The following is an 11,854-nucleotide window of genomic DNA, read 5'->3' on the forward strand; positions in this document are numbered from 1 at the left end:
GCACTTCTGAAATGGATCCAAACTTTTCTGAGTATTTCTCTGCTTAATACTAACACTGACTACACCAGAATGGCTTGTATACGTCCTTGAACAAGACCAGCATCTCAGGTGCCCTGCAGCACAGACTGTCCCCTTTGTATCCAGATGGTGAAGGTTCCTCAAGAGAAGGAGAATAAGGAGTCAGGGGTGTCCACAGAAAAACTGCCTGGCGCCAGCTGTGACAACCCCCAGGTCACGCTCAGGCAAGTCTCTTCCAGGCCACACTCGGACAAGCCTCTTCCACCAGGCACAGACGGCACCAGGGTCACGGGGTCAGATGGCATTTCTTGTCATCCACCCAGAGGGCTCACAGCCAGCTCTCACACCGGCCTCCGGTGCTCCTGGTTCCAGGGTCTCACCTTTCTTGTGGTGCAGTCCCTTCCAGGAACCCTGGGCTCCTGTCCTTCAATCTGTCCCATTAGGGCCAGTCCAGTCCCTGGGGCGTTTTTCAATCTTTCTGAGCCTGAAGGACAGGGGAGAGGGAGTCTCAGTCCCCTTTCTCCCTGGGAATAATTTTTCCCACCACATCATGCCATTTTTGTAAATTTTATTTTCTTGATTTTCTCTTTAGTTTTAAAACAATTAACAATGACAAGAGAATACATTTCAGCTTCAAGACAGTATTCAAATTCAGCAAAACAGTTGCTGCTATGAACTCAAACAAGCCCAAGAGTATCGTCACTGGAGTCTTGTTCTCTCCCTCCCCGGCAGCCACCGTCTGTCCCCCATCTCCTGTGAAAGGCAGGATGTGTAGCCCAGAGTTGGAGACACAAAACACACCCGAGTGAGTGTGTAAAATTCCATCCACATATCCAGGCGTTCTCCAAATCGACTTCCGCGTCAATGTTTATTAAGGTATGCGGAATAATAAACGTGCAAATTGAAGCTTACATATTTATTACTGAAACAGTGACCGCAGCAGCTGTCTGCAACTTAGACCAATAAAAAGATTTCCGTTCACATAGGAGAATTTTTATCACCGCCATTGTTTACAATTACTGGCACGGGGTGATAATAAAAGGCAGATGGAGATTTAGCTGCTTTTATTATTCTTTTCCGTCCTGCAGACAATGCCCCTCCCCTTACTGTCTGCTCCCTGCAGACCCCCTACAACCTGGGCAAGGTGCCACCTGCTCGGTAGAAATAAACAAATCAACCAACTTGATCCCCACCTGCAGGATATGGTAATAGAGAGGAAATGGCTGTGAGGAGGCCTGCTTATTCCAAATACCGGTTGGAAAACCTCTTCCGGAACCTTCCAGGCAGGATACCACAAGCCGCAGCCCCACCGTGGGTTTTAGCTATCCCTCCCCCCCCCAACCCAATCCTGAAATCCCAGGCCTGTGGGCATGGGATCTTCCCTGTGAGAGGGTTTTAGGCAAAGGCCTGAGGACAGCTGGGCCTGAGCTTTGTGCAAAGTTGCAGAAAGTGTTTGTGTGTTTAACGGCTATTCTCCTCCCTCCCCGAGCACCCCAGGCCGGCGTTCACTTCTGCCAGACGCCCAGCTCTTGTTCAGGCCTCCACAAAGTCTTCCCAACTGCCCAAAATGCCAACTGGAAAATTAGCCTAATAACTAGTAATCATTAGATGCATATTGAATTTCTTTGGGACTAAAGTTAACATAAACTGGAATAAATAGTTCTAATGTGGGAGACAAGAAAACAAACAGACCAGGTCTCACCTTTTTTCGTGACTCAAGATTATTCTTCAAGGTTGGCACTGGAGTCTTGTGGTAAACAGAGTGGTAGCCCCCAAATGTCCACATCCTCATCCCAGGACATGTGCAAAGGGTGGGCTGGACCAGGACAGCAGCCAGAGCAGGACCTGTCTGCAGTGCGGAGGGACGGAGGGCCCGGCCCCGGACACAAGCAGACTCCCAGCTGGACCACGGGCCTGGAGTTTAGGCCACTGTCCTCTCACTAAGGCTGTGAGCAGTGTCCAGGGCGTGGAGGTCCTCAGCCTGCAGTCTGGGTGACACCCCAGTGACCGGCCGGAGAGGAAACTTGACCCACATTATATTTGATGGCAGGATCAGTTCAGAGACTCGTCTTAACTTCTCAGATGTAATATTTTTGGGTCGCATATGGGCTCGTGTTGGCTCCCTATGGCTGTGGTAACAAATTACCATGAACGTGTGGCTTACAGACAACTCCCATGTGTTACCTGCCAGTTCTGGAGGTGGGGAGTCTGACGCGGTCTTTCTGGGCTACGCTCACGGTGTTGGCAGAGCTGCGTTCTCTGAAGGCTCCGGGGGACGGATCCATCCGTGCCTTTCCCAGCACCTGGAAAGTGGGGGCCTTGTGCTGTCCCCCCTTGTGTGGGCCCCTCTTCCATCTTCAAAGTGTCTCTGCTGTCACATCTCTGACTGCCCTCCTGCCTCTCTCTGGTCAGAAGCCTTGCGATTGCATTGGATGTGCCCTCCACCCTGTACCACCCCACCCCACCCCAGAAATCCAGGGAAAAGCTCTCCATCTCAGGATCCTTAAAAGAATTGGAGTTTGCTTTCAGGGATGAGGATGGGAGCATGTGGGGTGGGGGTGGGGGTGAGGGCGAGGCGGGGGATTGTTACTTGGCTATTACAGGGTTCTCTTGCTGTTTTTGAAAAATAATTTTAAAAACTAGCTCTAGTTCACTCCTCTGTCTCCTGAATTAGGATGGTTTGTTCCAGTTTATGTTTAGCTTGAGTCCCAAAGGAATTCAGTATGTAACTCCTAATTACTCGTTACTAGGTAATGTATCATTTGGGGTTTGGCCGTACTTACTCATTGATCGAAAAGGTGGTGATGAATTAATTTATTATTTTGATTTAGGCTGTGTGTAGGTCTTTAAAAACAGTTGGAGCCAGTTTAAAAACTTAGAACAAACAAAACAAAATCCAAAATAAGTGTCCATTAGCGAGACAGGCAGACATCACGAGGCACCCTCGGGTAACGACTACGGACAGCTTCAGGGTGGCGTGGCTGGTGGCCGGTGCAGTTTGTGTTAAAGAATGAGCTCCTCATGTCTTGGGTGTGATGTCTGGCAAACGAAAGTACACACTGTGAGGAAAGGACACCTGCCCCCAGGCCTGGATCTAGGAGGTGTCTCTGCACGTCCAGGTACCAGACTCCCCTCTGCTAGGCCCTCGGGCCTCCACACCTGGTCAGCCAGCGCATCACCAGATAACCCTACGCTGTCTGGTCCCATCTTCCTCCCCACTGTCCCCAGTGCAAACCCCCTCTTCTGTCCTCAAACCTCCTCCTCAGTGCCCCAGCCTCCCTCTGCCACCCTGGAGCCCTCGTCACACCCCCTGATGTCAGTTGTCCCACCTCCTGCCTCCTCACCTGGACTAAACCTCCCCAGGGGGTCCGGCATCTCCCCTCTGCTCTCTGTATCCAAGGCAATTTGTTCTTCCCAAGCCTGTGGATAAGGGATTGGAGATGGCTATGCGGGAGGCAGGCATTCTCCCGGCTACATGCAGATTCCAAATTATTCCCTCCATAACCCCCACTTCGGTGCCATTCCACAGCCCCAGGACGGCTCATCTTGAAGGGGCAAGTGGAAGTCTCTTTCCACTTGGGTGCCAGCTGCTGGGGACTGGGCTAAGAATCCTCTTGTGCTCAGTAACCATCCTGCCACGCTAAGTGAGGGGCGACTCGAAGCACGGCTCCTGGTTTCCTGGAATCTTCAGCCAACATCCAACACCCTCATTGCACCCTTAGCTAAGAACGCAACTCCCTGGGAGACTGCTGGGTGACGCCCCATCCTTCGAGGTGAAGTTCTTCCTATTAAAGACGTCAGGACATTGTGAGTATCCAGGGCAGAACCAGCTCGTCTCTGCCCTGGGGAAGCAGGGACGGTCTGGGCACTGGCTCGGAGGGACCTGGGCTGGCGGATTGTCTGGCCCACAGGGCACTTGTCTGGGGCCCTGGTGTCACTGGGTCTACACAGAGCATGAAGCATTCCAATTCAGATGAGCACCCAAGGCAGCTCATGAAACCATCGTGCCTGGCGTTGGCTTGACTTCACTGCCATGGTCACGGAACAACTATCTTCAAGTGCAGAAGCTGTTTCTCAGAAAGTCGTTTTCCTTCTTTCACATCATGGACTTCAGGGGGCCAGGAGGCCTTGAATTCACCTGCAGGCTTGAGGTAGCGCTGACGACTTGCCTCGTAGGTAAGTAGAGAAGCAAGCAAAAAAACCTGTGGGAAACATAGAGAGTTTTTAAAAGTCAGAGTTATGGGCATATAGTTTACATCAAATAAAACTCACCTATTTTAAGTGTACAGTTCGGTGAGTTTTGTGACAACTGTACAGGGTCATATAACCACAACTGCAATCAAGATCTAGAATATTCCCATTGCTGGAGCGCCTTTGTGCCTCTTGGCGGGCTCCCTCTTCCCGTAGCTCCCACCCTCCACCCTCAGGCGACCACTGACCTACTTACTGCCACTGTAGTTTGCCTTTTCCAGATAAATGAAATCACACAGTTACAAAGTCTGGCTTCCTCCACTTAGCATTAAGTGGCTGTGTATCAGAAGTGCTGTGTATCAGAAGTGCTGTGTATCAGAAGTGCGTTTCCTTTTTATCTCTGGGCGGTAGTCCATTGTATGGAGTACCACAATTTGCTTTTCCCCTCCTCGGTTAATAGACATTGAGCTGTTTCCTGGTGTTTCTGGCTATTGTATTTGAATACAGTTCTCTGTGTTCCTATGTTTTCATTTCTCCTGGGCACATACCTAGGAGCAGAACCTCTGGACCTTTCGGTGTCTGTTAAGCTTTATCAGGAATTGCATAACTGTAAAAGTTGTATAGATGACACACATGGCCATTCACGTTTAAACTAATTAAAGTTAAATAAAATTTAAAAGCCGGTTACTCAGTTGCAGTAGCCACATTTCAAGTACTCACTAGCCACATCTGGGACAGAGTAATATTTATAGATAGAATAAGATATGTCCATCCTTCCGGAATAGTCTGCCACACATCACTGTTAAAAACCAAGTTTTAGAATAAAAGCCTTTTCATTGATGTGGACAAAAGGTGTTTTTAAAAGCCCTGGGTAGTGTTTCTCACCATTGTTTACATAAACAGTAGTGTCCTTGCCAAATCTAGTCACTAAAGGAATCAGCCCATCTTGTATTCGCTTTGCAGAACTAATGTTTGGAGCTGCCCAAGGACCAGAGAGTCCAGCAGCCTGGAGAAGTTATTGTTCACACTGGAGCAGCTGGCTGTCCATGTAGAGAAGCCGCCCATGGAGACCCACTGCCCTCCCGGCCTTGGCAAATTCCCATAAACAGCTGCAAGACCCAAGGACCCCATAGAATGAAGAGGAGGCTTTGTTTGTAGTCGGAAAATCCCCGAGGTTCCATGGCAGGTAACACAGTAAACTGATAGCACCATGGTCTAAGGAAGGAAGCTTTACATTGCCCCTCAGATGGCCTCTTCATCCACCAGTCTTTCTACAAATGGCATGGAGCCCAACTGATAAAATGTAGGTCGACTGGCCAGGCCTGACACTCTAAGTTTCAGGTTCCAGCATCTTAAAGACCATTGGATTTGACAAATAGAATTTTTTTCTGACCACGGCCCAAACATGTTTGTTTTACTGTGGCTCTTCCACGTGAGCTTCTGATTTCCTGGCAGCTGCGGCTAATAGTGGGGAATCTGGACCCACGACAATCAGGGCCATTGACTGGGCGTAGCTCGGTTCCTGTGTGTGGTCTTTCTCAGAGACGAGAAGGCACACCACAGAAGAGGGGTTTTTGTTACCTCTGGGGCAATGTTGCGTTTTGTGAAAGAAAGTATTTTAACCACCGATGTGAACAAAGCTGGCAAAACAAAAGTCCCTCTTGTGGTCTTAGCCATTAATCTTCTTTTATGTGGCGGGGACATCAGATGCCTCCGTGAGGTCATCATCTGGCTCGGGAAGGACGAATGGAACCAATGGACACCATTGTTCCTCTGACACAGTGGCTGCAGAGGAAGCTGCATTTGCTTTTGCTTTTGCTTTTCCAGAGAGAAGCGGGCACCTCTGCAGCTGACCACCAATAAGCAAGGCCGGAATGTTAGCGCTGGGAGAATTGGCCAGAATGGCTTTGAGGGCGTTAGACATTTCCTATCAGTCATCTGCTTTCTTTGCATCTGCAAATAAAAAGAGCTCTCGCTTTTATTTTTTTAAGGTAAGTGGTAGAATGCCCCCTCCCTCCTATTGTTTCTCTCTTCACCTTTGGTGCAAAAAGTCCTTTAGGGCAATAAAACAATAAAGTTATCTTGTGAGAGGTGAGAGGTGGAGAGTATTAGCAAGGGGACAGTGTGTGTGCTGTAGACAGCCGCTGTGTGGAGAGACTCAGCGGCAGGCAGGACAAGCCTGCCCCTGGGGAGGGGCCAAAGGCTGGGTACTGCCCCCCAGGCTCCGTTCTGGGAAACGAATCTGCTTGGCCTGTGAGAGAGGCTCCTGGGGCAGGGGTGGCAAGGAAGGCAGATGGGGTAGAAAAAGGGAGAAACACTAGACTGGACAGAGAGGGGACTCCTGGACACCCGTTGAGATTTAACTCTGTGTACCCCAGAAGCTACCTTGTGGCAAAGTGCAGTTCACAGCATGGCCCAAGTGTGACTGTGTATGGTCTATTTCGACATGCCTTTGTTGAGATTTGGGCACACCAGCAGGTATCATAACTGACTCTCAGGACATGGATGGCAAACTTGGCTCCGATTTTCCACTCCTTCCCAAATCCAAATTGCCTTTTGCAATGTGACTTTGAACTCTTTCCATCAAGAGTTGGGGGCTATTTCCCCGTCCCTTGAATCCAGACTGGTCTTTGACTTGCTTTAGCCAATGGACATGGAGGGAGTGTCGGAACCTAGACTTCCAGACACTCTGTGCCCTTCTGCCCTCTTACTAGGATCCCTGATTTCGCCAAGAGAACAAACCCAAGCTAACCAGCTGGAGGATGAGACGACTCCATGGAACAGAGCTGTCTTCTTAGCTGAGACCATCCTAGACCAGGGAGCCTCCAGCCAGCTTGCCGATGTCCACTCATGCCCAGCCGAGCCTGGTCAGGCAAGCTTGGGTCTGTAAGCAGAAATGCATGATTGCTTTTCTTAGCCGCTAAGTTTTGGGGTGGTTTGTTACTCAGCAATAACGTAACTGGCAACTCTTTAGAAACTGAGAGTCATAAGGGCAAATCGTAATAAAACCCTAACCACAGGCAGCGTTTGGCTGTGCATGAGCTGTGTTTCTGAGCGCTGCAATGAGTTCTCCCAGGTGGCAAGGGACTCGAGGCACACCGGTCAAGCTTCTTGGAGCGGCTTGTCCAGGCCCATCACTGAGCATTCACAGCCAAGCCCCGCTGTGCAGGTGAGTCGTCTCCCAGTTCCCGATGACATGGGGCCAGTTGCCTGCAAACTGGACCGTCTGCACTGGAAATTTAGAGTTTACTATAAGAATAATACTTAGTTATTGAGGCAGATGCAAACTATTAAATCCCACCACTTAGAGAAAAAAGCTGTTGACATTTTGGCTGACGTCCTTTAAACATGGGGCTGTGGACACACACATAAAGCTTTCATAAAAGGGCTCCAATGACTCTATGCTTATTGCTTTTCTAAAATTACAAAACACCACATGCTCATTGTAGACAGTTCAAACGGCAGGGAGTGTCTAAAGTCAAATGTAAGAGTCCTCCCTTGCCCTGGAACTGCTAATGACAGGCTTGTGAATTTCTTCCAGAACACTGTTCTCTGTGTAATTTTGCTTTATGTTCTGTGTTCTCAAACACTAATTTGTTTTTTCAGTGACATCCATTTCACCACCCAATTCTTTCACGGAGGTTCTTGTATAGCTATTGTTATTTTTTTTGTTGTTTTATTGTTTTTAATTTCCAAGAAGTTTGTCATCCTGTAATTGATCATTTTCGTAGCAGCCTGTTCTGGTTTAATGAATGTGGTATTGATTCGCAAAACTCTCTAGGAATATTAACTAGGCTTTTACAAGACCTCTTTCTCTTTCTTGGGTTAACCACGTTTCCTTGCAAGTCATTTGCTATGCTTGCCCCTTTCAGGCACTTGGTTTTCCTCCAAAGTCTTACAATCCTTGTATGTGGGTTCATATTTATCGATGAAGATCCAGATTTATCGATATTGATAGCTGTTGGGAGCATCCTTCGCAAATATGAAGGTCACTGTTTCCATTCTCAGGTCGTGTGTATTCCTGGAGTGCAAGGCTTGGCTGCAGGTTTTAGGGGCGGCTTGCCCATGGCTGCAAGGCGACTATTGGCCAGTAGAGGGCTTCTCTTTAGTTTGTGTGGATGGGGAAGTGGCTAGAGGAAGGGAATACACTGGAACTGTCAGGCCCAAACCATCGGGACTGAGTGTGGTGGACAGGACTTTCCCAAGTGAAAATGGACATGTAAGGTCATAAGGAAGGGGACTAGCTATGGGGCAGCCAGAGCGGGAGATGGACAGCACCCTGAGGGAGGGACTGCCACTGACCAAGGACCTATGTGTGCTGATTACTACTCTCAAGCATTGGTAAACGTGCCTTTGATGGTAAATGGAGTAAAATAGTGACAACATCTTTCCGAGTTCCACGAGGCGCACCTTCGTGTTCCTTTCACATGTGCAGGTTGAGCACGATCCTATCACCAAAGCAGATCCAAAAACTCGGGCTAGAATGGCCTCTGCGCTCAGTGGCCTCGTCCCACCTTGTAGCTCGTAGGGCAGGAGCAAGCCCATAGCTGTCGTCTCTGCGGTAGGTGGCTAGTAGTTTTGATAAAATGTGGGCTGACTTACTGATCCAAATGGTAGGCAGAGAGAAAAAACAACCAGTGACGGAAGGGGAGGCGTGGTGGGTATTGGAGTGACGTGCTTGACTGGGACAGAAGGGGACACGCAGCTCATGTGTGGAAGGCATACTGGTATTTTAATTGGCGTTCCTTTAATTAGTAGGATTTTGAGCATTTTCTATGTGTTCATTTCCTGGTGTTTGAATTATCTGTTAATGCCTCTGCCCACTCTGCCCATTCAAGTATGTAGTAATTATATAAATAGGTCGCGTAGATTAACCCATTTGCCACCACCATGGTACCAGAGAATAATTCTATTGTTTTTTCCCTCTCATGCTTGTGCATTTGGCCATCTGAATGGTTAACTGAGTGCTACTGGATAAATACTGTTTGAGGCCGGAATGCTCTTGCTGACCTGTTTTAATTTATAATTAAATTTGTACATAATTTCTAAGTTAGAAAATTGCACTATGAAGATCTTGGATCTCAGAACAGACCCAACCAGGCAAAATTGTGAGGTAGCTCTTTTCTTTAGTGCTCTCTGGTTTCCATCTTCCCCCCTCCTTCTAGTCTGATGGCCGTTGTTCTGGTTTGAAGCCACTGAGCGCTGAACTGTAGCAAACTGGACGGTATCTCCGAGAACCCGGAGTCCTGGTGAAAGAGGCAGCAGCTAGCTGATGGTGGCTTCCTCAGTCCCTGGCCTTCTGGCTCTTGGACTGACAGTGTCCGTCATATCGAGAGGGTCACCTTGGTGGCTGGCTGAAGAGTGGTCCCTAAGATGTTCACGCCCTAGGCCCCGGAACCTGTGAATACATTCTCTTACATGAGAAAAGGGGACTCTGCAGATGTGACTAAGGTTAAATTAGGAGATTATCCTGGGCCCTCCAAGTGGGCCCAGTGTAATCACAGGACTCTCCAACATGGAAGAGGGAGGTGGGAAGGTGGGTCAGACACACGTGACAGTGGAAAACGAGGCAGGAGAGATCGGAGGGGTGAGAAGGATTCAACCCACTGTTGCTGGCTTCGAAGATGAAAGAAGGGGGCGGGAGCCCAGGCAGCGGTGGCCTCTAGAAGCTGGAAACGGTTCTCAGTTTGCAGCCAGCAAAGAAACAGGATCTTGGCCCCACAGCTGCAAGGAACTGCCACAACGGGCACGAGCCTGGAAGCGGGTCCTCCCCAGCACCTGCAGAGAGGTGCTCAGCCGACAGCACCTTGATTTGGGCTCAGTAAGACTCAGCTACACCTGCTGGACGTCTGGCCGAGGGGAACTACAGAATAATAAATATGTGTGATTTTTAAGCCTCTGAGTGTGTATTGATTTGTTATGGCAGCAACAGGAAATTCATACACCTGGGACCCTGGAATCCTGAAGGGGACTTTTCGGGGTAAAACACACCAGCACTGCCATCCCAGAGGTGCGCTGACATCGCCGAGGCAAACCCTTCTGAGCTTTGGTCGCTGGCAGGGGCCTCCCCCAGACAGCCCTGCCCGCCCTGGTCCAGCACCAGGGGCCTCCAAGCACAGCAGCAGCAACACCACACAAAGCTGCTTGCACGTCTTCTGAGGCCGAGCAGGAAGGCGAAACGTCCCTCCAGCTGCCCCTTGGTGGGTTGGTCTCCTTGAGCAACTAAGTTGTGTCAGTGCCCTGTTTTTAAAAATTAGTTAATTTTAAACTTCCCCGGGGTAAAGCAGGTTTTAAGAGAGGGAGAGAGGCCAGCTGGGGGTGGATGGGACTTCACCTGCATCATCGTTTGTCTGTTAGCCTGGTCTGGGCTGTGACAGCTGAGAGCCTGGGACTCTGTGACTGAAAACCCAGAGGGCCCCAGAGGAGGGGCACTGCGTCTTACCCTGACCCACCCAGCCAGGCACCTGGGAGGGCCGATCGAATGCCCAGGTGAAGGAATATTATCACATCTTGCTCTCTGATTCTTTTTTTTAAGGTAAGGACAATACAAAAGTGTGTAAAACAGACGTAAGAGTCCGTCTCCCCGTCTACCCCAAAGGTAGCTGCTGTTGCTGGTACTTTTCGTCCCAGACATCCAGCATATCAACCTGCCTCTCACTTTCTCCTGCTCGCCCTTTCTCTGCCTGTTAACACCGCATTGTAAGCATTTCCCCAAGTCCAGAGGTACATACCTACACCATTCTTTCCACAGCTGCAGAGGTTCCCTTTGTGGATTATTTAGGTTGTAGCCATTTCTCACCATTGTCAGTGGAGCTGTTGGGTCAATGAACAGCTAAATTTTTAGACCGGATTGATATCTCCGAATTGCCCCAGTTCTTGCTCTTTTTAATCTCGGCACTTCCGGTGCTTCCGTTTCCGGCGTGATTCTGAACTCACCTGGCTGCTCCACCCTTCTCCTCCAGAGCTCCTGCTGGCTCCCCACTGGGATTCTGTTCTGCTTTCTGCTCCCGTGTTCTTTAAATGTCAGGATTTGAAGCTGGATGCCTACCGATCTCAAAGCCTCATCGCATTTCATTCCAGAGATTGCTTCTGCCACTGCCTTCTTCCCAGTCTGATGCACCCGCATTAGCAGCTAAAAATAGTCCTGGGCATAGCAAGCAGGCTTTTTTCTAGATGCAGGTCTCACTCGGAAAGCCCGTGGCTGGGGCAGGGACAGGCAGGACACACCTGCCTCCCTGGTTCCTGTTCCCGCCCTCCTGGATCCCCGCTGCCAGGAAAGCATCTGCCAGGCTGAGCTCACAGCAGATGGAGGGCTTGGAATTCTGGGGAGATAGAGCCTGTGACGGCTGCTGCCCCGGATGCCACCCTTTGGGCCTGATCTCCGTGCCAGGAGTGACTCCTCCTTCTCTGCAGCCAGGAAGGGCAGGCACTGAGGTCGCCAGTGTGCGTGTGCGACACCAATGTGTGTGCAAGCCATTGATTTAAAAGGGCTTCCTCCGGCCAGAGGAAGGAGCGAGTTGTGTGTGCTTCTCTCCCGCGTCTTTCCCCTGTCCGGGCTGCAGGGGTCATGCCATTCTTTCCGTTGTTTCTCATTCCCCTTCCACGTAAGGAGGAGGGTGAGCTGTGGTGTGCTGGTAAATGCTGA

At 49.8% G+C, this 11,854-nt stretch overlaps 1 long non-coding RNA gene across 1 annotated transcript; it reads right to left on the reverse strand.

Moving 5' to 3' along the window:
* Window positions 1-571: 571 nt before the first annotated feature.
* Window positions 572-11,854, reverse strand: LOC141567595 (uncharacterized). The gene is made up of 3 exons (XR_012490389.2): window positions 10,941-11,854; window positions 6,962-7,093; window positions 572-4,220 (listed from the first exon to the last, which is right to left on the reverse strand). It is a non-coding gene; the product is annotated as an uncharacterized LOC141567595 (long non-coding RNA).

This window comes from Rhinolophus sinicus, chromosome 17, assembly GCF_057876585.1.
Source record: "Rhinolophus sinicus isolate RSI-liver-muscle chromosome 17, RSI-T2T, whole genome shotgun sequence".
NCBI lineage: Eukaryota > Metazoa > Chordata > Mammalia > Chiroptera > Rhinolophidae > Rhinolophus > Rhinolophus sinicus.